At 41.2% G+C, this 26,170-nt stretch overlaps 1 protein-coding gene across 6 annotated transcripts in view; it reads left to right on the forward strand.

The window, feature by feature from the left end:
• BACH2 (BTB domain and CNC homolog 2) overlaps nt 1–26,170 on the forward strand; it is a 389,117-nt gene that overhangs the window by 202,708 nt on the left and 160,239 nt on the right. For 5 of the 6 annotated variants that reach the window (XM_055535469.1, XM_055535472.1, XM_055535473.1 and 2 more), the window contains one exon: nt 23,551–23,699. The gene's annotated coding sequence lies outside the window, so the exon portion shown is untranslated. Of the gene's footprint in view, nt 1–21,245; nt 21,402–23,550; nt 23,700–26,170 lie in introns of all 6 variants that reach the window. The other variant, XM_055535470.1, reaches the window with a different exon arrangement.

A 26,170-nucleotide genomic window follows, 5' to 3' on the forward strand; every position in this document is an offset into this window, starting at 1 on the left:
AGGAGGAGGACAGTTATAGGGAAGTGTGTAGAGAAAGGTCAGGTAATGCCTGATGTAGGGAAGAAGGACCTCACCAGGCTAAGGGAAGGGCCTTCCAGGCCAAGGCAAAAGAGGGTACAAGCACTGAAACAGACAAAGTGGATAGTGGACTGGCCTGCAGACTGAAGTGACTGGGAAAGGGGGAAGAAAAGGAGGATGAGTAAGAATGAAGAGAGAGGACTAGGCAGGGCTTTGTAAGCCTGAGTAAGAACCTTGGGTTCTATTCTGAAAGCAATGTGAAGTCCAAAGGAAAGGTGTCAAGCAGGAGAGTGATGGTAGGGAAAGTGGTAACAAGAATTCTGTTTCAACCATGTAATGTTAGACATGCAAGTTGGATAAAAAGGTTCAGGTGCTGAGTGGATAATTGGAAATGGAAATCAGAGAGGAAGTCAGGGCAAGAAAAAGAGATTTGGAAGCCTTCAGCATATGGGTAATAGAAGCCATAGACCTGGGTGTGAGTGTAGTTGGAGAAGAGAAGTCCATGGTTGAAGCCTTGGACCTCACTAACATTTTGAAGGGGAGTCAGCCAAGGCTCTGGGGTAGGGGGGTGGTCACAGGTGAGGTGAGAAAGCCAGGTGAGTAATCAGGACAATGTGACGCTACTGAAACCACAGGAAGAAGTCGTTTCATGGTGGAGCTGGGCCACTGAGTCAGGTGGTACTGAGACATCACAGAACAGGAAAAGAGAAGATGAAGCGTGAAACTGAGAAGATCAAATTCTTGGGGATTTTGATAAAAGCAGTTTATTTGAAGTAACACAAAACCTACTTAACACAGGCTAAGGATGGAATGAGAAGTGAGACAACAACACTAGCAAGTCTAAACAACTCTTTTGAGGATTTTCTTTCCTTTGAAATGGGGGCAGAGAAAGGGAATGGTACCTGGTGAAGTTATAGAACCAACAAAGGATTTGAAGATGGGAGATGGTAAATGTGCTGGGATGCCAGGGGTCCTGGAGAGACCTTGATGTCACAGGAAGAGTAAGGGTAAATTCAGGGACAGATTCCTTAAGTGAGAGCATGGGTGTAGAATCCAGAGCTCAAGAATACACATTGATTCCTGGTAGGAGGAGGAGGAGCCGACAAGATGCCCAAGGATGGGGCTCATCACCTCTGTGTCTGCAACAAAGAGGTTGAGAGTAGAGAACAGCCAAGACTGAAGATATTTCTTGGGAGACCCTATGAAAAGAAGGGTCTAGATTCTACATTTGTTTGGGATTTTTCCCACTTGTCTGGAAAGATGGCAGACATTCTCCATCATTGGTCCCAGTCTTTGGGTCTTTTCCTATAGGCTGTGGGAAGGGAAGAGCCCAGCTGATAACCAGGTTGTATGTTACACTGGCTTCCTCTTTCCTGATGTTCAGTAATCAGACTGCCTCCCAAAAGCCAGCGGCAAGGGGAATTGGACAAAGAGTGTTGGTGATTTCTTGGTAGTTCATGGTCAGTAAATAAGCCATGAAGGTGTAAGCCTGAGTCCACTTCTTGACCTTTCCTTCTTAGGCCAGTTATAAGAGAAAGCAGCTCTGGAGTTGAAATGTCTCCTTTTGGTATTGTAGGGATCAGCAGCTGAAGCAGGTCAGCTTAGTCAGGGCTATATTCTATCCCAGGCAAATGCTGTCCATCTTCCCAGAAGGATATTTTAAATATTATTATTGTCAATGGTTGGGGAAGGGAATGATAACTCATTCTAGTATTCTTGCCTGGAAATTTCCAGGGACAGAAGAGCCTTGTGGGCTACCATCCATGAGGTCGCAAAGAGTCAGACACGACTGAGCACACACGCACACACACACACACTCACCCTGTCAATGGTAATGAGCGCCAATCATTCCCTTCATTATCTCAGGTTAGTGACACATGACTAACTCTGTGTCATCTCAAAACATCCCCCAGGTGAGGGGGTGGTTTCAAAAAAAAAGGAAGTGAACTGTGTCTGGTTTCATTATGAAACTGGGACCTGTATCTGTCCTCCTGCCGCATGGGCAGGACACAGCGCAAAGCAGAAATCTTGAAATCTCTTCCATCACTAAACATCCTCTTGTCTTAGATAGTTCTCAGTAGGAGAAATAAATAAACATGGTAAATATTTATTCTGAGTTTCCTCTCTGAATTGACCAAGCAGATTTCAGTGCAGCATACACAGGGAGCCAGTTCCTAAAGGGTCGTTTTGTATTGAGTTAGTTTTCATCTTGACTGCCCTCTGCTTTGTAAGCCTAGTACAATTTAAGAATTACCAAAAAATCTCTTGAGCACAGTTCTCTTTCATGTGTTCTTTTGTTACTGAGGGGATAAACAGAAGGAAAGAATTAAAAAACAACAACATCAAGGAATTCAAGCTGAGAGACTTGACATTTAATAATAGAAATCAGTGTCAAGACCTATGGTTGTATCCAAATAAAGAAATCAGCTTCACAAATAGAAAATGCAGGAAGTAGAAGGCAATAGCAATATATGAAAAATCCTCATAAGACTTACTTTCCACAAGCTCAATCCATCAGTGATGGGAAGGAGCTGCCCAAAATGTTAACGAAATCGTGGTTTGCACTGTAGGACTAAGAAGAGGGTAGATAGTTCTGTCTGCTCATCACAGTTTAAATGATGCTGAATTTGAGATCACATTTTGATGGATATATTGGCAAATGTATTGTTGACTATTGTGTGGTATTAGCTTTAAATGATTGTTTTTTAATGGAGAGCTTTTTTTTATTTTGAAAGACAATGGCTTGAGACAACGATAGAAAATTTGAAACCATATCCCAAGTGACATTAGAAGAAACTGAAAACAATTACTTGGAGAAAAGACTTGGGATAAAATAGAAAGATGGAGCCATGACTGTTCCCTAACATGTGTATGGGTGTTATCCTTGCTCCAGTGACCCTGGAGGGCAGACCAGTATTTTTAGGTTATAGGGAGGCAGATTTGCCTGAGAGAGAACTCTAATGATAGATGCAGTGATGTTGTGCATATAATTCCCCAAAATGGAATTGACTGTTTCGGAAATAGTACCTTTCTTCTCACTGGAGGAATTTAATCAGAATCAACCACTTGGTGGTCAAACCTTTAATGGTGGATTGTACCATCTAGCCCTTAAAATGCCTCTCACCTTGTGATGGTGTTGATGGGTGTTTATTTCATGGAACGTGTAGGTTTGCTTTTCATTAACCATCTAATGCTCAGAATTCTCCAAGCCAGGCTTCAGCAATACATGAACTGTAAACTTCTAGATGTTCAAGCTGGTTTTAGGAAAGGCAGAGGAACCAGAGATCAAATTGCCAACATTCGCTGGATCATCGAAAAAGCAAGAGAGTTCCAGAGTTCTGCTTTATTGACTATGCCAAAGCCTTGACTGTGTGGATCACAATAAACTGTGGAAAATTCTGAAAGAGATGGGAATACCGGACCGTCTGACCTGCCTCTTGAGAAACCTATATGCAGGTCAGGAAGCAACAGTTAGAACTAGACATGGAACAACAGACTGCTTCCAAATAGGAAAATGAGTATGTCAAGGCTGTGTATTGTCACTCTTCTTATTTAACTTATATGCAGAGTGCATCATGAGAAACGCTGGGCTGGAAGAAGCACAAGCTGGAATCAAGATTGCCGGGAGAAATATCAATAACCTCAGCTATGCAGATGACACCACCCTTATGGCAGAAAGTGAAGAGAAACTAAAAAGCCTCTTGATGAAAGTGAAAGAGGAGAGTGAAAAAGTTGGCTTAAAGCTCAACATTCAGAAAACTAAGATCATGACATCTGATCCCATCACTTCATGGCAAATAGATGGGAAACAGTGGAAAGAGTGTCAGACTTTATTTTTTTCGGCTCCAAAATCACTGCAGACGGTGATTGCAGCCATGACATTAAAAGACACTTACTCCTTGGAAGGAGGATTATGACCAACCTAGATAGCATATTAAAAAACAGAGATATTACTTTGCCAACAAAGGTTCATCTAGTCAAGGCTATGGTTTTTCCTGTGGTCATGTATGGATGTGAGAGTTGGACTGTGAAGAAAGCTGAGCGCCAAGGAATTGATGGTTTTGAACTGTGGTGTTGGAGACGACTCTTGCGAGTCCCTTGGACTGCAAGTAGAACCAACCAGTCCATCCTAAAGGAGATCAGTCCTGGGTGTTCATTGGAAGGACTGATGCTGAGGCTGAAACTCCAGTACTTTGGCCACCTCATGCGAAGAGTTGACTCATTGGAAAAGACCCTGATGCTGGGAGGGATTGGGGGCAGAAGGAGAAGGGGACGACAGAGGATGAGGTGGCTGGATGGCATCACCGACTCGATGGACATGAGTTTGGGTGAACTCTGGGAGTTGGTGATGGACAGGGAGGCCTGGAGTGCTGCGGTTCATGGGGTCCCAAAGAGTCGGACATGACTGAGTGACTGAACTGAACTGAACTGAACCATCTACTGGATTAAAACAATGAGCTATGCAGGCCAAGTAAGAAGAGGTGGCCACTTCTCCCATGCTGCTGTCAGTGCATGAGGATAACTTGATGAAATAAATATCTATGAAATATTTTAGTGTTTTTGAAACTTTGGCTGCAAAATATGAAAAGGTCTTTTTCTGGTCGGTCCTTATTTCAGGGAAGCAAAGAGAAATCATTAACTACAGATTGAGCACAATGAGCTGCCACCCTGTTTACTTCTCCCTCTTCCGAAGATGGGGTGCTTTAGCAGGGAGCTCTGGAGAGAGCAGAAAGCCCAAAGTTGGTGGAGTTCATTAACTCTACGCAAAAATATTGGTGCGATCCATTGTTACTGTTATAGAGGATAAACCTTCAGGATTTTGAAGCTTTGAGCCCCAAATTTGGGAATTTAAAATCTAAAAATGAGAACTTTTAAAAACAGATGTTGGTGATTAAAACTGGAAACTTGCCCCATCCTTCACTTTTCTTCTCGTTCAGTTGGTATCAGTAGAATTACCACCCCCATCAATAGATAAAAGGACTGAAAAACAGGAAACAACATCAAATAGTTTTAAATTACTTTGGGAAACTCCTGAAAGTGGGTGTAACATGTATGGGCCTTTAAAAATGAATCATATTTATGCATTTGATGTGCAGCTACTTAATTGCTTCTCACCGTTCACCCTAACGTTCATTGGTATTTGTCTCTTCCCGACTACGCTTGGTCCTTCCTTGATGTGTCTTAACTGCTGTTGGGTTGGTTCCCGCTGGTACCATCAAGTTGTTAAACTAGCTGCTGGTGAATATGTCACAAAGTATGTAGGAAGAAAGAAACCACAAGAGATGAAAGAACTGGGTGATTTTTTTTTTAGTGAAGATTTTTCTCAGTTAGCCCATAGCAAGATCCTGATGTATTTGGCTGCAGAGAAGCTAGATGGGAAAACATTTAGCTACCCACTCTCTGCATGATCTCTCCAAAACAACAGTGAAAGAAACCTTTGTTGAATAAGCACCTTGATATTCTGAAAGCCCCTTGCAGCCACCTCAACTTCGGTCAGTGTCTGCAACATCAGAGTGTGTGATCCCCTGGTGCCCATCTGACCTGGCCCTAACCTGTGTGCAGCTTGGGGCAGGGGCACAATTGAAACTCACGTGCCATACATTTAAATATTAGAATGTTCTAAATCAAGCTAATAAATAGACTGGGTGTATGAAATGTGTACTATCCTTTACCATGACACAATGGCCTTTCAGAGGCCAGCTTTGAGTTTAGAATTTACAGTCTCCTTGGAGTTCCCACCTGGAACGTGGTGGTTCAGGGAGAGCTGGTGCACAGCCTGCTTCTTCACTATTGCCCCTTGTCCTCCCATCCCCTGACTGCATCCTACTTACAGGGGCCTGGATGCATGCATAGGGACCCCCCAACCCACTCAGCCAAGGTATATCTGCATTTCCTTAAACAGTTGCCACTTGGCTGTTTTAGTCGCCATACAGGTGGAGTAGCCCACTCTAAAGAGGATGGAGAGACTTCCCTGACAGTCCAGTGGTTAAGACTTCAGCTTCCAATACAAGAGGTGCAGGTTCAATCCCTGGTCCAGGAGCAAAGATCCCATATGCCTCATGGCCACAAAAACATAAAGCAGAAATAATATTTTGACAAATTTAATAAAGACTTAAAAAATGGTCCACATCAAAAAAATATATATCTTTTTAAAAATAAAATAAAAAAGAGCATGGACTAGGGGAAACTCCTGCATTGGTGCTAGAAGCTCACCTGGGTGGGAAACTCTGAGGCACTGAATAGCAGGGAGGGTCATGAGTTTGAGGTAGGGTCAAGGGCAAGGGTTTCTTGGCCTGGCTTTTGGGGTTGTGCTGCCCATGGGAAAGCTCTGTGGACCCTGCTGTGTCTCTGTTCCCTCATGGTGGCGATTACTTCCCTCCACACAGAGGTGGCTGCTGCCTAGACTCCCAGGGCCAGAGTGAGTGGGTGCATCTCCAGGAGGTGCCCTGTGCTTCTGGGCATGGCACGCGCAGTGACAGGCTCGGTTCTGAGGTTTCAGGAAAGCATTTTACCTCAAGTTTGTGGGTCCAGCTTCTCCTTCAAGCTTTGTTCTTGTTCTCCTCTGCATCCTCTCCTTGATGCTCACACCTGCATCTCTAACTCGGGACCCAGATTTGAAAACCGCTCTTGTTAGCAGACTCACAGACATAGAGAATGGACTTGTGGTTGCAGAGGGGGAATGGGGTGGGGGAGGGATGAGGCCGAAGTTTGGGATTAACAGATGCAAACTACTGTATATAAAGAATGGATAAGCAACAAGGTCCTACTCTACAGCACAGGGAACTATATTCAATATCTTATGATAAATCATAATGGAAAAGAATATACGTATGTATATATATGTGTGTGTATGTGTGTGTGTGTATATATATATATATATATATATATATATATATATGTATATATATATAGGCTTCCCTGATAGCTCAGTTGGTAAAGAATCCTCCTGCAATGCAGGAGACCCTGGTTCAATTCCTGGGTCAGGAAGATCCACTGGAGAAGGGATAGGCTACCCACTCCAGTGTTCTTGGGCTTCCCTTGTGGCTCAGCTGGTAAAGAATCGGCCTGCAATGTGGGAGACCTGGGTTTAATCCCTGGGTTGGGAAGGTCCTCTGAAGAAGGGAAGGGCTACCCACTCCAGTTTTCTGGCCTGGAGAATTCCATGTAGGCTTCCCTGGTGGCCCAGATGGTAAGGAATCTGCCTGCAAAGCAGGAGATTTGGGTACCATCCCTGGGTCGGGGAAATCCCCTGGAGAAGGGCAAGGCAACCCACTTTAGTATTCTTGCTGGGAAATCCCAGGGACAGAGGAGCCTGGCGGGCTGTAGTCCATGGGGTCACTAAGAGTCAGACACAACTGAATGACTAACACTTGACTTCACTTCATGGATAACTGAAGCACTTTGCTGTACAGCAGAAATTAACACAACACTGTAAATTAACTATACTTCAATTTAAAAAAGACTTTTTAAAAAACTGCCCTTGTTTACAGTTCATCACCCAGCCCCTCCTCTTGCCCTCTATAGAATAAGAGACCTTCTTAATAAAATTGCAAGAAATTCGAACACTTTGTGGAAATAAAATTGCAAGACCCCTGATACCTGAAGATTGTAAATTAAAAGTCCTGTGGGTTGTGTGCTTCTCAGTTTGGCCACATTCTCAGTCACTGACCAAGCCACTCACCCTCTCCATTCCTCTGTCTGCATCTACAAAACTGGAATAACAATTCATGCCTGTTTCTGGTACTTCAAATGGATGTTTTCAGGACAAATTTCTAAGTACATATACAAAGAGTACGAAGAGCAATCAAAATAACTCATCACACCCCCTTCCCGTAGAACTTCATCTAACTTTCCAAGAGCTTTTTTGTATTACCAAGAAATAGGATTCAAATTTCCCTAAGTTGACAGAAAAGTGTGAAATCTGTTTCTAACAGATGTTCCCCGTGATCCCCCAAATGTAAACATGTTTGCGAGATGATCGTAAGACAACCTGTTTACACAGGGAAGTACTTAAAAAAGCAAACACAAAAGCATCACCCAGAGCAGTCATTGTGATCAAAGTGCCTCAATTATTAGGGTGTAAAGGGAACTGATGACTCAACTTAGCACCACCGCGGTCTCCAGATTTCAGTTTCATAACAAGAGTTTCTTTTCAGGAATATTCTTCATTGACACACAAATCCGATTTTCTTTCTAAAATGTTTCTCGATTTTTGTCAAACCGAAATGACAGGATCCCTTCAAAAGATGACTTCGATACCTGTATGATGCTCACATGAGAGTCATGTGGATATACTTTGCCATGGAGAGCTGGGGTTTTCACTCCCCGGGATCTTGGTTCCCAGAACAGGGACCAGGTCTTCTGCCCAGTGACTCCTGGCTCGCAGCTCCTACACCTCCCCAGTTAGTCAGACGCAGCACAGAAAGTCCAGACTGCATAGTGGTAGGAAGTAACTTTCTGAATCAATCAAAGGGTGATATTTTGATCCTTTCACATGCATGGGTATTCTGGGCAAGTGCATGCTTCAATCAGTGACTCATGGATCAATATGCAAAGTAGGTCTCTGACTGCTGGCTGGCTGAAAATAAGTTTTTAAACCTGAAACAAAATACAGTCTAATAAAGAATAAAATTAGAACTTGTGTCAGGTTTAGCAGTTTTTTGGGGAAATAATCACCACTGTCCCTCAAAGTAATGTACATTGGGAGGCTATCCTGAAGTGGAAAGCTATAGGTAGACGTGTCTCTGTGAAAACCTGTAAGAAGTCTAGCCTAACAGGAAGGTTCTCTTGTAAAGGTTCATTCAAAACTCCTTTAGGATGTGGTTTCCTACACAAGCGAAACTTTAAATTCTTTCACTCTGGGGATGGTGATGTCAGACTCTGTGGCATCTGTTTTTACCTAATGATGCCCACTTGAACAGACAGACCTAAGGGGACAGGCTGAGGACTTGTCTTTCTAGCGTCACTTCTGTGGACATAGGTTCATGTTTCACCATGATCCTGCAGTCCCTGCAGTACAGATCATCGCATGATTGTCAGCAAGAGTAGGAATGCCACTAAGACTATGGCCCCCAGACAGGAGTATCACCCAGGGAGGAGGGACTGCTGGTGTGGGCTCTTGGTATTTGCACTGCAATTTCAGTGCTGGGTTTGTGTGCTAACATCTACCTCTGCTGTTTTAGAATACTTAAGACTCCAATTCACATACACACCAAAACACACACACACACACAACCAAGCTTAGGATTGTGGGATAAAAGGTTATAGGATAAAAAGGTCAATGTACAAAAATCAGTGTTATTTCTATAAACTAGCAATGGAACGCTCTGAAAATAAAATAACTCTCTTTACAACAACATCAAAAAGAATGAAACGCTCAGGAATAAATGTAACAAAATAAATGCAAGATTTATACACTGAAAGCTATAGAACACTATAGAAAGCAATTAGAAGACCTAAATAAGTGGAAGACCTCCACTATTCATGGAGCAGAAGATTTGCCGTTGTTAAGATGGGAATACCACCAAACTGATAAACATATACATTCAACACAGTCCCTATCAAAAGTTCAGCTAGCTTTTTGCAGAAATTGACGGGCTAATTTTTAAAAATTGAAGTATTGCTGAGTTGCAATGTTGTATTAGTTTCTGGTGTACAGCAAAATGATTATATATATATATATATATATATATATAAGAATATGAAAAAGAAGCCAGTGCTCTGCAATAACCTAGAGGGGTGGGATGGGGAGGGAGGTGGGAAAGAGGTTTAAGAGGGAGGGGACATATGTATACTTATGGCTGATTCATGTTGTTATACAGCAGAAACCAACACAACATTGTAAAGCAATTATCCTCCAATTAAATATAAACTAAAAATTTTTAATGGTCCACATGAAAAGAAAACAAAATTGAAGAACTCAGTTTCTGATTTCAAAACATACTACATAGCTACAGTAATCAAAACAGCATAGTCATAGGATGGACAGTGGTATAGAATCAATAGTCTAGAAATAAATTCTCAGGTTTGTGGTCAGAGTTTTTCAACAAAGATGCCAGCACTATTAGATAAGAAGGAATAGTATTTTCAACAAATGGTTCTAGAATAACTGATATTCACATGCAAAAGAATAAAGTTGAACTCCTATGTTATACTACATACAAGAACTCAAATTGGATCATAAATGTAAGAGTTAAAACTATAAAACTCTTAGAAGAAAACATAGGAATAAATCTTTGTGACCTTGGATTAGGCAACAATTTCTTAGACATGACCAAGTACAAGATAACAACAACAACAAAAAATGGATAAATGTAATTTCATAAAATTCTTCTATGCTTGAAAGGAAACCATTAAGACAATGAAAAGAAACCCCCAGAATGGGAGAAAATATTTGCAAAACATACATCTGATCAAGAATTTGTATGCAGAATATATAAAGAATTCTTACTAGTTTACAGTCAAAAGACAAATAATCCAATTAAGTAAGGAGCAAGAAATTAAAATAGACATTTCTCCAAAAAAGACGTACAAATGGCCAGTAAGTGCATGAAAAGATGCTCGGCATCACGTGTCACTGAGGCATGCCCAGTTGCTCAGTCATGTCTGATTCTTTGAGACCCCGTGGACTGTAGCCCATCAAGTTCCTCTGTCCATGAAATTTTTCAGGCAAGAATGCCCGAGTGGGTTGCCATTTCCTCCCCCAGGGGATCTTCCCTACCCAGGGATCAAACCGTGTCTCCTGCGCCTCCTGCATTGGCAGGTGTATTCTTTACCACTAGTGCCACCTGGGAAGCCCTGTTAGTCATTAGGGAAATACAACTCAAAACCACAACGAAATAATCACTTTAGCCCACTAGGATGGCTGAAGATAAAAAGAAAATCGTAATAATAAGTGTTGGTAAGAATGTGGAACACTTCTTACATTGCTGATGGGATTGTACAGCTGTTTTGGAAGACAGTTTGACAGTTCCTCAAAATGGACATGAGTTTGAGTAAATTTCTGGAGATAGTGAAGGACAGAGAAGCGTGCTGGAGTTCATGAGGTTGCAAACAGTTGGACACGACTTAGTGTCTGAACAACAGCAAAGTGTTAAATACAGTTACCAAATGAAATGCTTAAGATGTGTTGTATATGCAGAAAGAGTGAGATTTATTTTAAGGCATTGTCTACCATAGTCATGAAAACTGTTAAGTCCAAAATCTGCAGGCTGGGCCACCTAGGTTAAAGACTCAGGCTGGAGCTGATTTGCACTTCGTGTCTGAAGCTGTCAGAATTTCCTCTTCCTTGGGAGAGGTCAGTCTTTTTCTTAAGGCCTTCAACTGATTTCACCCATTTTATCTAGTGTAATCTACCTTTACTCAAATCTACTGATATAAATGTTAGTCTCATCTAAAAATTACTTTCACAGCAATATTTTGACATTCTTGGCCAAATGTATGGGTACCAGGGCATAGCCAAGTTAAAAATAAATTAGTCATCACACCCAGTATTTACACTTCCAGGTATATTTCCTAAAGAATTGAAAAACATATGTCTACATATATCCAGCTCTACTTAAGTGCTCATAGCAGCATCATTCATGATGGCCAAAAAGTGGAAACAAACCAAAGGTCCATCATCTAATCAATGAATCAACAGAATGTGATACATACACACAATGGATTATTATTTAGCCATAAAAAGGAATGGACTAATAATACATATTACAACATGGATGAAGCTTGAAAACAGTATACTAAGTAAATCCAGATAGAAAAGGCCACATAGTGTATGGTTCCATTGATATTAAATGTTTCATTTATATGAATAGGCAAATCCATAGAGACAGGAGTTAGATTAGTGCCAAGGGCTGGGAGTGGGAAGGGGATGTAGGAAGGAAGAAATGTGGAGTGATTATTAATGGGTATGGGATCTCTTTTTAGGGTGATGAAAATGTTCTGAAATTAGATGGTAGTGGCAGTGGCATGTACATCTCCATGAATAAACTAAAAGCCATTGAACTGTACACTTCAAAAGTATGAATTTTATGGTATGTGAATTAGATCTCAATTAAGTTTAAAAAGATACTTAAGACTGCAAATATAGGTGGTCCTGACTGCACAATAAACAGCATCAAGCATTGCTTCTAAAGTGTAGAATGTATGCTGAGGCCCATTAATGAAGGGTTAGAGGGGGAACATGGGAACCACTATATACTAGGCACCTTCTGTGTCTCCCAGGTGGCACAGTGGCAAAGAATCCACCTGCCAATACAGGAGACACAAGAGGCATGGATTCGATCACTGGGTCAGGAAAATCCCCTAGAGAAGGAAATGGCAACCCACTCCAGTATTCTTGCCTGGAAAATTCCACAGACAGTGGAGCCTGGTGTGCTACAGTCCATGGGTTCGAGAAGAGCAGGACATGACTGAGCACAGCACAGCATTCTGTGTCTCAGGAACTATGCTTATCAGCTCATTCAATCACCCTTAAAAAAAAAAAAAAAGGAAAAAACCTATAGGTTGGTGTTATCATCCCTATTTTTTCATATTAGGAAATTGAGCTTTCCTTCAAAATAGTTGGCCGGGGACTTCCCTAATGGTGCAGTGACAAAGATTTCACCTTCCAGGTGGATGATTTGGGAGAGTAGCATGGAAACATATACAGTACCGTAGGTAAAGTAGACAGCTAGTGGGAATTTGCTGTATGACACAGGGAACCCGAAGCCGGTGCTCTGTGATAACCTAGAGGGGTGGGATAGGGAGGGAGGTGGGAAAGAGGTTTAAGAGGGAGAGGATGTATGTATACTTATGGCTGATTCATGTTGTTATACAGCAGAAACCAACACAACATTGTAAAGCAATTATCCTCCAATTAAATATAAACTAAAAATTTTTAATGGCCCACATGGAAAAATACGTTAAAAATAATAAAAAATAAAATAGTTGGCCTAAGTCTGTCAACTTAGTAAACTGGGATTAGACCCCCATCTGTCTGTCTTCAGGCTTACCATCTTCCCATTGTACCTACTGCTTCCATAGGAGAAACCCTGTCCCAACTGGGCAGAGACTGCAGACCCTGTTGCTTTGATCCATGGACAGGTTAATCCCACGGGGCAAAGATAAACGGGAGAAGGGCGCTTTTAGAGGAAAAACTAATAAGTTAAATACAAAAATCAAGATTGTTACTTTTATGGTAAAGAAAGAAGATGAATTTTTTTTTTAATTATAAGAGTTCACAAAGGACCAAAAAGGAAAGAGACAGGATAGAGAGGGGAGAGCAGGATCTATGATAGCAAATCCAAGAGCAGACCCCAAGACCATCCAGGGTAAGGCAAGTCCAGGAGAGACGGGAGAAGTCGAGTGTTCCCAGAGCAGCTGGCTGGCTTGGGAGAGGCACGGCTGTGTTCGAGGTAACTGACCAGAAGCCTGGTAGGGGTGTTCCTGAAGCCAAAACAAAAAAGGTCATTTTTCATCGAGACTAGAGTGACACCAGAGGAAGTCACCTGGGATGCTCCAGCGACTAGGATCCAATACAGAGACCCATGAACAAAGGGAACTGTTGTTGAAGCTCATTTACAGCAGGGGTTTTTAACCTGGGGTCTGTGGATTCTTAGGCTTCCAAGGGCCTTTGAACCCCTCCTGTTACATGGAAAGGTTTGGCGTTTATTTGTGCATCTTTTTATGAGGAGAGAGTTATTAGGTTTTTAAAGGGCCTATGATGCACGAAAGGTTTTAAAAAATCAGCCTAAGTGTTTCTCTTAAAGTGCCAGGCTCATTTTCTGGCTGTGTGGTAGAGTGTGTGAAATGGTCTGGCACTCCTAATTTTTGGAATAAAAATGAATTCTTAGCGAATGATCTCACTGCCTGCAGTGCTGTCTGCTTCTGTCCTGGCATTTGATAGAACTTGTTAGGGGATTAGGTAAGACAGGATGTTGGTACATTTGAGGTCATTAAACCAAGGAAGGCGGAAAAAAGAGATATCTTGCTAAGTATATTGTGGAGTTGAACTAAATGCTGAGTAGCTAAGAGATGTTGTGCCGACATTTTTGAACCCTTAAGAGTAGACTGAGGTGGAGGAGAAAGCTCCACTGCATTAACAAATGCAGTGCATTAGTTAATGCCTGTCTTTGCAAGAAATACTGTTTTACTTGTCCTTTTACAGAGGAGGTGTGGAAGGTTGTGGTGTTCTAGGTTGTGTAACATTTTTGTAAGTGGATACAACTAGTATGAACTTCCCAGGTGGCTCAGTCCTAAAGAAGCTATCTGCCAAGAAGGAAGCAGTAGCTAGATCCCTGGGTAGGGAAGATACCCTGGAGAAGGAAATAGTAACCCACTCCAGTATTCTTGCCTGGAGAATTCCATGGGCAGAGAAGCCTGGCAGGCTATAGTCCGTGGGGGTCGCAAAAGAGTCAGACATGACTTAGCGACTAAACAATAGTGTAGATCTGAGAGAAACAACAGAAGTTGCCTTTCACCTAGTAACCAGCATTCTCACAGTTCTGGTTTCAAGACTAGGAGAATAATGAAAAATATATTACAGGAGACCTCATGTGTATGAAAGGTTTTGTTGAATGAAGTGCTGCCCCCCCCCTTGCTACCCAAAAGGTTATTTTCCACCTGTCTTTTCCTTCAACTTTTTTCTGGTGTGCCCTTTACTAACTTGACTGGCAGCCCCAGTCAACATACATGCCCATCTCTACTCCTGCAGAGAGCTTAGTCACTGACTGCCTGATTTCCTGGATGTCTTTGACCTAAGGATGGAAAATATGGTACATAAGCCCTAAATGCCACTTCAGAATCTGCTTTGGGTGTTTTTCTATGTGGGCATTATCAAGGTCATGGTATTCTTCAAAGATCAGGACCCAGAGGAAGATACCTGCGCGTATATATCTTCACTGCCATGTCTTATGATAGAGGATAGGTGTCCATTTAGAAAGATGGTAAGGATAACCCTGTATGCGAGACAGCAAAAGAGACCCAGATGTATAGAACAGTCTTTGGGACTCTGTGGGAGAGGGAGAGGGTGGGATGATTTGGGAGAATGGCATTGAAACATGTATAATATCATATAAGAAATGAATCACCAGTCCACGTTCGATGCATGATACAGGATGCTTGGGGCTGGTGCAGTGGGATGACCCAGAGGGGTGGTACAGGGAGGGAGGTGGAAAGGGGGTTCAGGATGGGGAACACGTGTATACCTGTGGCCGATTCATGTTGATCTATGGCAAAATCAATACAATATTGTAAAGTAATTAGCCTCCAATTAAATAAATTTAAATTAAAAAAAATTCACCTGGAGAGAATAATCTGGGTCATTTTAAAATAAGAAGCCTGATAGTATTTTAAGAAACTGCAATATGAAAAGAATTTTTAATTCTAGTATACTTCATGAAATATAACCATTTTAGTGCTAAAAAGCTAATCAGCTTTTTGCAAAAATATCTAAATGGCTGAAGGACCTGTAATTTTGTCACTTTACTTTGACATTTTACTGGTAGCATGTGGAAAAGTGGACCTGTTTGCTTTGGGGAGAGGAATATAGTTTCCCCAGAGTGTAGTGGATAGCAGTATTGCAGAGGAAAGGGGTAAGCTTTGGAGTCAAACTGGCATGGATACAGATTACATGTCATCCCCTCTTATCTCCTCCAGTGTGACCCTGGGCAAGGCACGTTGCCTCTCTGAGCCATGGTTCTCTCATTCACTCAGTAGGCTAATAATACTCATAATATTCCTAACACAGTTCCTAGAATGTGGAAGTTTTGAGTCATTAAAAAGTATGATTATTACTATGCATAAGTAGAGGCCAGTATTTATATTCTAAAGCTACAGAAACCCCCGGTATATTTTGGATTGGGTATTTTCTTTTATACTGAAGTATAGTTGATTTTTTTTTTCAGGTATACAACAAAGTGATTCAGATCTATTCTTCTCAGATTCTTTTATAGGCTATTACAAGATACTGAATACAGTTCCTTGTGCTATACAGTAAATCCTTGTTGGTTATCTATTTTATATACAGTGGCGTGTACATGTTAAGACTCTTAATTTATCCCTTTGCCCCCTCCCCTTTGTTCAGATTGTATGTTTTTAACACTTGTTTCTTTTTAGCTGCTTCTTTTCAGAATTGTCAGTGGCAAGTTGTTCTGACTGCACTCTCCTTTTAGGGGTGCAAATCTGAACAAGCTCTCCACTATATTTTGGGAAGGTAAAACCTTGAGTATCAAAGAAGTGAATTTTCTAGCTGGGGTTCTCCAACTAGAGTAACTTGGCATCTGAAATGTGTAAGTGGAAACTTTCAGAAATGTTTTATCTTAATTAATTTTCTCCATCCTGTCTGAAGTGGCTGCTCCCCAGTTCTTTCTCTGTTGCAGGAAAAAAAAAAGCACATTTCTTCATATCACCTTCCCATGCCAATAGAACAAAACACAAAAGCCACAAGACCTATGATTCAAAGGTCTTCTGCCTCATACAAGTGACTGTTGAAATTCTGTTTGAAATGTATTTTCAAAAAAAAACTCACCTCTGTAGTTTCTTAAAAAAATAACGTCGATGGACCCCTTTCTTTTCAAAGCCTTTCTGGTCATAAAATAGTATGTGACTACTCTCTTTAGTATTTCTGAATATGAATAAGGACTCCAGGGCCACTCACAAGTTAGCATGTTTATTGCTAAAGCTGTCACCAAATTTCTGGTAATATTTTTATACAGCATGGGACCAGCAGAACATTTGAGATTTAACCTTTTCCAGCAGATGGTAGTCTCAAAATGGAATTTGTAATTTTAGAATTAAGTTTTGAACTCTCATCTTGTTTTTGACCACTGTAATTTCTCTTTCTATTCAATTCAGAGGGAAAGAGTGATAGAGTGTGTGTGTGTCTGTGTAGATGGACATTTTTTATTAACCTTAAAAACCAATACTGCGACTTTGCACAGAAGAACCAGAGTGGCATTTTGAAGCTCCTTAAAGTCAGATTGGCTCAATGGTATTATCCAGGTACAATCCCATTGTGATGCTAAGCAAAATCAGGTTATTTAGTTTGGTGACTCTCCTCAAGAGAAATAATATAAATACAATGGAGATAATTAGCTTAAAAACACTGTATCCCAGAGCATAATATCTCTGTCCTCTTAAATTTTGGCAGACCTGGATTCTTGTTCAAATAAGAGCAGAAAACAGTTGTTGAATATTTTGTCATGTTTTCTTATTATCAATCTGAATCCCAGTAAGGTAGGAAGAGGTGATCAGAATAGGAGAAAATTGACAACTGGACACAGGAAGCAATATTGGAAATTGGAAAATCATTAAACCAAACCACTTTTATGTTTCTTAGAAATAATGTAGCTGGTATTAGATTTGGGATGTAGATAAAAATATTTCCACCTGGAGTTGCCTGGGGGAAAGCAAAGAGAGCTTTGCTCATCAAATCTCATTCAAGCCACTGTGAAAATTTTAGCTAAGAGTGAAGTTGTAGAGTAAAAGAATGCAATCAGCCTTACTTATACAAGAAGTACCTTCTAGAAAACCTGATCATTTTACAGCTAATTGGAATAAATGTTCCCTTGCCCACTGCTTGCAGCTGGAGACCTGCTTGTACTTTTTTATGACTATTGCTGTAATTAAATAACCATTTACTTTTTCTTAGCTGAAGAATGCAGGTCCCACTGACTTTTTATTCTAAGTAAATTTAAGTTTGTGCAAGAGGGAATTTCTTACAGATCATTTCCCTTCTCTGGGATATGTGACTTTACTTGTAAGTGAGTGAACAGTAACCATTCAGATATCCCTTTTTTAAACTTTCCCCCAGCTTCTCTAACAGTAAATATGAAGAAACGAAAAAGCAGTGCTTTCACGCTTAGTGTAGCATTACCATATCTCCTCACCCACCTTTTCCTAAGAGCAGTCTGGTGAGCCACGTCAAGATTTTGTGAGGTCTTTGGGCATCAATCTAGCCGAGAAACACCACGAGAGCAGGAAGTGTCCCTGGTGATCTCATTCACCATTGTTTCAAGACACCTAAATGGTACCCAGGAGGAGGTCAGTAAATGCTTGCTGAAGAGATGATTATGTATTGTCCTGTGAGCTTCTGGGGTCCAAAATACTGCCTAGAAAGCTAGTACATGAGGCAGCCTAGAGCCACACTATTTAATAAGGTACCCACTGACCAGGTATGCCTATTTAAATGTAAATCAATTTAAATTGATTAAAATTTAAAATTCAGTTCTTCTGTCTCACTATGAACTTTTAAGCTCTTTGGAGTTCTTAAAGAACTTTAAAAAACTTTTGTATGGCTGATGGCCACCATTTTGGACACCACAGATACTGAATATTTTCCTCTTCACAGAAAGCTGTGTTAGATAGCCCTGGTAGAGTATCATTCAGTTCAGTTCAGTTCAGTTCAATTCAGTCGCTCAGTCGTGTCCGACTCTTTGCGACCCCATGAATTGCAGCACGCCAGGCCTCCCTGTCCATCACCAACTCCTGGAGTTCACTCAAACTCACGTGCATCGAATCGGTGATGCCATCCAGTCATCTCATCCTCTGTCGTCCCCTTCTCCTCCTGCCCCCAATCCCTCCCAGCATCAGAGTCTTTTCCAATGAGTCAACTCTTCACATGAAGTGGCCAAAGTACTGGAGTTTCAGCTTTAGCATCATTCCTTCCAAAGAACACCCAGGACTGATCTCCTTTAGAATGGACTGGTTGGTAGTAGAAGCCAAAGTTAGTGGCTCCAGCCCTTCTGAAGTGAGATTCCCATGTAACCATGATGTTCACTCACACTACAAAAAGTAACCCTTTTAGATCTCCCTGCAATACTGTAGGAACTCAGTCAGGAGAGGTGGGTGGCCCACAAAGGTGCCATCTCTTTGAAACTAGTAGTCCAGCAACAGTAGGGCTGTTCACCAGACTGACATTCCCAGGGGTCTACACATATTTGGCTATACTAGTTGTTAGAATAGTGCAATATTTTACCAGTTACTAAAGAGCTACTGTTTTAAGCTCTTCCAGGACCTCCTTGCTATGCCCGGGAGGCCCTGGCTGTTCACCTAGGATGTCCCCAGCCTCCCCTTAATCCAGCAAAATGAATTAATGCCCGTCGCGTCCCCAGGGGTGAGAGGCTGCTCACCACCCCATCCCAGTACTGCAGACTGTTACCTGTTGACCTTGACCTCCAGGGGAGACTGCTTCCTGAGAGTCATTGTTAAGAGTGCCCCATCCCTACCATGGCCAAGTCCCTGATCACAGAACCATTAGTCTCAAGAAGAGTTTTAAAAGCATCTTATTCAACTCCCTCATTTTACTGAGGAAATCACATCCAGAGAGTTACTCAGCGGATTTTTGGCCATTTCAAAGATAAAACTCTAACTCAGTTTTGGTTTTTTGGGGTTTTTTTTGTTGTTGTTGTTGTTCATTTGTTTTGTTTTTGCTGTTGTCAGTTTCCTTAACTGTGAAATGGGCATTAGTATCTTTATGCCTTGCAAAGTTGTTAGTAAAAAGGACAGTGATACCCAGCATTTTATGTATGTGTTAGGAGTTTGCGAAAACTCTCCTGTCTGCCATCTCATTCGATCTTCACAGGAGCCTGTGAAAGGCATTGGGCTCAGAGGCGATGAATGACCTGACCTTGATAGCAAAGCTGCTCTGAGTTGCAACCCTCTAAGTCTCTTAGGGCTTAGGAGACTATAAACTCTCTCGTAAATGTAACATAACAGAACCACATGGCATTACTAGTTTTAAGCTTGTGGTATTTTGCAGTTCAAGATTTACTGACATTGAAAGTGTAATTTTATTCAAGCAATGGGTTTTGTTTTGTTTTTGTTTTTTTACAGACTTTGGTTCAGCATTAAAATAGAAGTGGGCTGCTTCAAAGTACGTTCTTTAAATGAGAGAATCCAAATTTGTAATTAGCTTTAAAAATGCAGTTGTGCAATTTGAGTAGCTAAAGAGCTTGTGGCTCAGATGCTTTAGCATCTGCCTACAATGTGGGAGACCCGGGTTCGACCCCTGGGTCAGGCAGATCTCCTGGAGAAGGAAATGGCAACCCACTCCAGTACTCTTGCCTGGAAAATTCCATGGACGGAGGAGCCTGGTAGGCTACAGTCCATGGGGTCGCAAAGAGTCTGACACGACTGAGTGACTTCAATGTCAATGTCAATGTCTGTTACTAGGGGTGGCTTATTTTTTTTAATTCTCTCCTCCTCCCAAGTTATTAGGCCCTTTGGAAAAAACGAAGTATGTTCTTTGAGGGTGAGTGGTCATCTCCTCTCAGTTCAGTTCAATCATGTCCAACTCTGCGACCCCATGGACTGCAGCACGCCAGGCTTCCCTGTCCATCACCAGCTCCTGGAGCTTGCTGAAACTCATGTCCATCGAGTTGGTGATGCCATCCAACCATCTTATCCTCTGTCATCCCCTTCTTCTCTTGCCTTCAATCTTTTATTATCACCTTATTTTTCTCATCCTATAGGCCTGGTATACTTAGAAAATTAATTGTATACCCTATTGTGGCAAAGAAAAATCACTTAGAAGTCCTTCTACCCACTTGACACCTAATTATCAGGAGAATGCTATTTTAAGTATAAAGAAAAGCCGCAGTGGAGGAAATGGTCCACTTCTTGATACATCTTGGGTCTTTTGATAGATTTAATGGAAGCACCCCTTAGTTTTTGAGAAGATTGTTGAGGAGATAATTTAATTCACTCCTAAAATAAAATTAAATTTATACCCCCCAGTTTTTCTATGAACTGCAGCCATTATATTGTGTATACTAAACTGTGCAGAAACTGAGTTTCTAGATGAGGGCAAGAGTGGGGTTATTTCATTCCATGTAACAAAATATCTCTTCCATTTTCTTTATCAGTGTATGAAAACTATGTCCTTCTCTACATCAATTGTAGTAGTAAATGGCAATTCACTCCAGTATTCTTGCCTAGAAAATTCCATGGACAGAGGAGCCTGGCAGACTGTATAGTCCATGGGGTCGCAAAGAGTCAGACATAGCTGAGCAACTGAGCACACACACACACACACACACACACTACATCAATTATCCCTCAAGGTTAAATACATAAAGGGTAGAGAGAAAGAAGACTTATTAGAAAAGGCTGTAAATGGAGAGGAACTTGGAGTTGTGAACCCTGATTTAGCATTACTAAACTTGTAGTCTCATTTGGGAAGAATATATTTGTAGGTTTGGTAGTTTTTTAAAGTATATGTGTGTCTTTGTTTTTCTCTGTGTGAACAGACTCTCGGCTCTCAACTGTACTGAGATACAGCCTCCCTCGTGTCCCTATAAGACCTTCGACGTGTTTACAATTATTTGGACTCTTCTTGGACTTTATGCTATTTTCACTGCTTCCTACAGATGGTACTGGCGGTGCCAACAGGAAAACGTCTAAGGGTAACATTTGGATTTATGGCTTGACTAGGAGTCACTGAGTCTTTGGACTGTCTTGGAGTCATTCAAGACATTAGGCTCGAAGAGATCTTTGAAATTGCAAACATTTAATTCCTCCAGACTAACTAGGGGAGAAGGGGGATTGATGAGCAAGCACATGCTTTCGAACTTCACCACCCCCAGTTTCTGTACCAGTGCATTACATGAGATAAAGCATGTAAGGCCCTTGGCACTGGAGTTGACACATCGTGAGCACTTGGGAGGGTTAGCCGTGATTATTGGCTTGTCTGATTTAATTTTGTCTTCACGTCTCTTTCTGCTACCTGATGGCCATTCTGAAGAGCAGTCGAATGTCCAAGAAATAGGAAAATACCCAATGCAAGGGAAATGCAAGGCTCTGGTCTTCCAGAAACAGAATTAATCAGTGCACAAGGGAAAATGATTGTGTTTTTTTTTTTCACGATGATGTCAATGACTTCCATACTCCCTCCACGGAAGAGGGGCAATTCCTCCCTTATCCAGATCCAACTCTGTCCCATCTAATGAGGGCCACCTGATGGTAAACTTACCTTATTCCCATTTCCCTCTTTATTATGTGAAAAACAATGAGCTGCTCATTATCATCTGTGTAAGAAAAAAATGCAATCTAAATGTGGTTGTCCCTGATTAGAACTTTGTTAAGGTATGTGACGGGCAAGTGCGTTTCTCCTGTGCCTTCAATAAAGTGGGTAACTAAATAAATTAACCAAAACTCATGCTGTGGCAGGAGTGTAAATTGGTACAGTTTTTCTGAACAGTCACCAGGACCCTCAAAGCTCACTCTACTTGACCCCACAATTCTTTTTCTAGGACTCTACCTAGGAAAATACACAGACATTCAGGTGATTTGATATTCAGATACATCTGTCAAAGTGTCATCTGCAATAACAGAAGAAAAGAAAACAATATGTCATTCCCCAAATGAGAGAAATAATGAAATAAAACACTTTTCTACACAGACATTGAAAAGCATGTTTCTGAAGAATTTTTAATAACTTGAGGAAATGTTTATGTTCATATAATATTGAATCAAAAAGGAGAAACTAAGCTCTATTTTTGTGTATCTGAAAAGAATACCAGTCCACAATCCCTTGTCTCCAGTACTGAATGCATTTGGTTCAAACATCACAAAGCTCTCTTGGTGACTTGTTTGGTAGAAAAATCTGACCTGAATTAATGTGAAGCTCTATTTTTTCTGACCAAATAAGAATATGCATCTATTTTGCTGCAGAGATATCTAATGTGTGTGATTACGGGGTGCTGCTTCAGATTCTGATGGGGCATCATACAATAAATGGTAGTTTAGCATCATAATACTCTTTAACACCAAGCAGTTCTGAACTCTGAAGTGTATCTGGCCCAGGAGTTTCATTTAAGGGGTCATGAGCCTATACAACAAAATATCATGAATGATTTACCAGTGTCAAGGTTGCAATTGATGTTTATTTTTTCTTGATTCTTTTCCATAAATTTTTCAGATGTTCTATAATAAGCATGTATTAATTTATCCTCAGGAAAAAATAAGGACTATTATTTTCTAAGAAAATATATTTGAAGTATCAGAGGATCATCTCATTTCAGTTGGAATCCTCAAATTTATCACTTGCTTCAAATTTATCACAACTCTTTTTGTTGTTGTTTAGTCGCTAAGTCATGTCCGACTCTTTGTGACCCCACGGACTGTAGCCCGCCAGGCTCTTCTGTTCACAGGATTTCCCAGGCAAGAATACTGGAGTGGCCTGCCATTTCCTTCTCCATTGTTTCCTGTATCTTCTTGTTAATATAGCCAGGTGTGTCTTTTGAACCAAAGTGTTCTGATTTGTTGAAAGAAAATATTCAGGAGATGAAATAGAGAGATAGCTGTCTGGATATGTCCAAGCTGCTTTGGGGTTCAGAAGAGCACCCAGTGAGGGATGTGTTTTACCTGTGGTGAGCCCTAGCATTGATACCTGGATTATTTTATCCTGTTCTATTTAGCTGGACTGGTCCTGAGGCACAGGAAATTAGAGGTCATGAAATCAGGGGATGGGGAGTAGCAGGTTTGCAGGAGAGAGGGGACAACATTAACATGCAAGGTTTCCTGTGCTAATGGACAGTCTTCCTCCCCAATCAGGTGGATGCTCGCTGACCTGTCACAAGGTGGCCCCGCAAGGTTTTGGGGTCCATGTCTGAATGGATTGCTGTAGCCTTCTCTTCTCTCCCTTCGCCCAGTTCCCTGCATCCTAAGACTCGAAGCCAGCACAGGACCTGGAAAAATTACATGTAAGTTTTGACTAAGGTTTCTTTCCTCCAAGCAAACAAGGCTAAGAATTTTCTGAGATGATAATAACAAAGTGTCTTGAGAATTATCATTGAGGAAGGGCACAGGGTTTAGACTCTGCCTATGGGTGGTTCCCTAACTCGGTGGATCTTACCCATTATCATGCTTCAGAATCGCCTGGAAGGCTTGTGAAAGTCCAGCTTGCTGAAGCTCATGCCCAAATTACTGGATTCAGGAGATCTAGAGGCCTCTGAGAATTTACTTTACTAACAAATTTCCAGGTGATCCTGATGAGGCTGGTCCAGGGACCCCACTTTGAGAATCACTGCTTTAACTCAAGTGTGACTGAAAGGAGGAATGATAAAGGTAGAAATGTGTATGAAACTAAAATGAAGATATTAATGCTGTACTTAATACATGAACTCACCTCTCAGAAAAGAGACTTTAAGGGTCTTCTCGACACTGTCACCTTTGAAAGTCCATCCAAGTAGATGCCATTATTCTGTGCCAGCTCAACTCCAGGGCACAAGTACCAGGCTGTCTCTGCCCTTGCCTTTCAACAAGGGTGACTGACAGTGCTGTTAACAGGCTAGAGTGACAGCTACCATCTTTTCCCATGTGTCCTCATCATGCTTTGAGACACACTCCAAAGGGAAAATCCTTTTTCTCCTGGGCTAGAAAATATATTGTTTCCTTTCAGAGTGAATCATCCCAGTATGATCCTTCCCCTCATACTCTTAAATGACTTGATTTGCAAAAGGCATATGTGAAGGAAGGTGAACTTCTAATCAAAAGTCTAAGCCAGCAAAACCAGTGTTTTGTGGGCTTTTATGTTCTCAGGACTGACATATTTTTAAGATAAGCATGTTACTGTGTTAGCTTTGGGACAAGCCAGTCACCTCTCTGCTGAAGACAAGAACAATTTAGTCCATGTTCATAGAATAAAGTAGAAGAGTTTGACTCAACAACTGTGCACTTGGGTATATGGGAGCATACGTGCTAATGTACGCATGTACCTATGAACCTGTATGAATTTTGTATGTTTCTAAGCTTTCAGTGTAGAAGTTCTAACAACATGTTGTTTTTTGTTTCATTGAGTCAATGAGAGTGTGAAAATAGTCTGAGTGATGCTGTCTAGGAAATGTTTGAGAAATTTTATGGGCATTTTGAATCTGTGGATAAGCATGGTGAGGTGATTTATAACATTTTACTTGATATGGTTAATGTTATCATTCAAAGCAGCAATTAGGGCTTACAGTTCTTTTATTGAAACTCTCTGAAATGGAGAACAGTCACTTTAAAAAAAAAACAAAACTTTTTAAAACTGAGAGTAGTCACTTTTTTTAAATAAAGTGATTGAACAGGACCGGAATGGTTGGCATGATTTGGCATTGCTTTCATTTTACAGACAAAAAAACTGATTATAAGAAAGGGTTAAAATAATGGAAGGAAAGAAAGAAGGAAGAAAGGAAGGGCTGCCAAGAATCACATAGAAAGAAGTAGCCAAGGCCACCTGTACAATTTGAGGATCCCTGTGCAAGATGAACATGTGCAGTTGCTTGGGAATAGTCACTTTTAATAAAGCAATTCCCAAGCAGATACGTAATGAAGGAGCATTACCTGCTACCTAGATGTTAACAGAACCCCAAATCCTGGAGATAGATTTAAGTGCATGCTTTTAAAATAAAAATCACAAAATCAGAAAAATAAGACCCAAAGAGCAAGAGGTGATGAAAGAGTTCTAGAAGGAATTAATTCAGAATTGTCTTCTGGGAGCTGCCCAGAGGGTAACAGGGCTGGTAATCGGGCTGACAGAGTTGTGAGCGAGGTAATTACCTATTATCACTCTACCCTTACAAATGATAACATCTCTGTCAAGCACTAATTGGTTATTCTGCAAAGCATTCTGGGAAGTTTCAGTTTATGAAGTGTCTTCACCATGAAGTGAAAGAAATGGGTTGGATCAAGTGTTCCTTCATCTCCCTCCTGCTTTCCTGTGCTGGCATCTGTGAGTGTCCACGTTTACACTTCAGGTTTCCCTGGTGGATGACCTTTGATGTCAGTCAGTTGAATAACTACAAGACAAGCCAGGGCAGGTAGAACGCTGCTGTGACACCTTGGGTGACTTGGAACAGAAAACTCCTGCTGGCCCTGGTGCCGCCTTCCTGGCTCCCTGCCTGCAGCCTTGGGTGAAGCATTCAACACACCAAGTGCCTAGAGCATCTCTGTAAAAGCCATGGGGATTCCCCTGGTGGTCCAGTGATTAAGACTGTGCACTTTCAAGGCAAGGGACATGGGTTCAATCCCTGGTCAGGGAAATAAAATCCCACATGCCATGTGGTGTGGCCAATAAGTAAATTTTAAAAATAATAATAAGGTCTTGGCAGTTCCCTGGTGGTCCAATGTTTAGGACTCAGCACTTTCACTGCCATGGACCTGGGTTAAAAAATAAAATTTGAAAAATAAATATTGT

The sequence above is a fragment of the Bubalus kerabau genome, chromosome 9, assembly GCF_029407905.1.
Source record: "Bubalus kerabau isolate K-KA32 ecotype Philippines breed swamp buffalo chromosome 9, PCC_UOA_SB_1v2, whole genome shotgun sequence".
Lineage (NCBI taxonomy): Eukaryota > Metazoa > Chordata > Mammalia > Artiodactyla > Bovidae > Bubalus > Bubalus kerabau.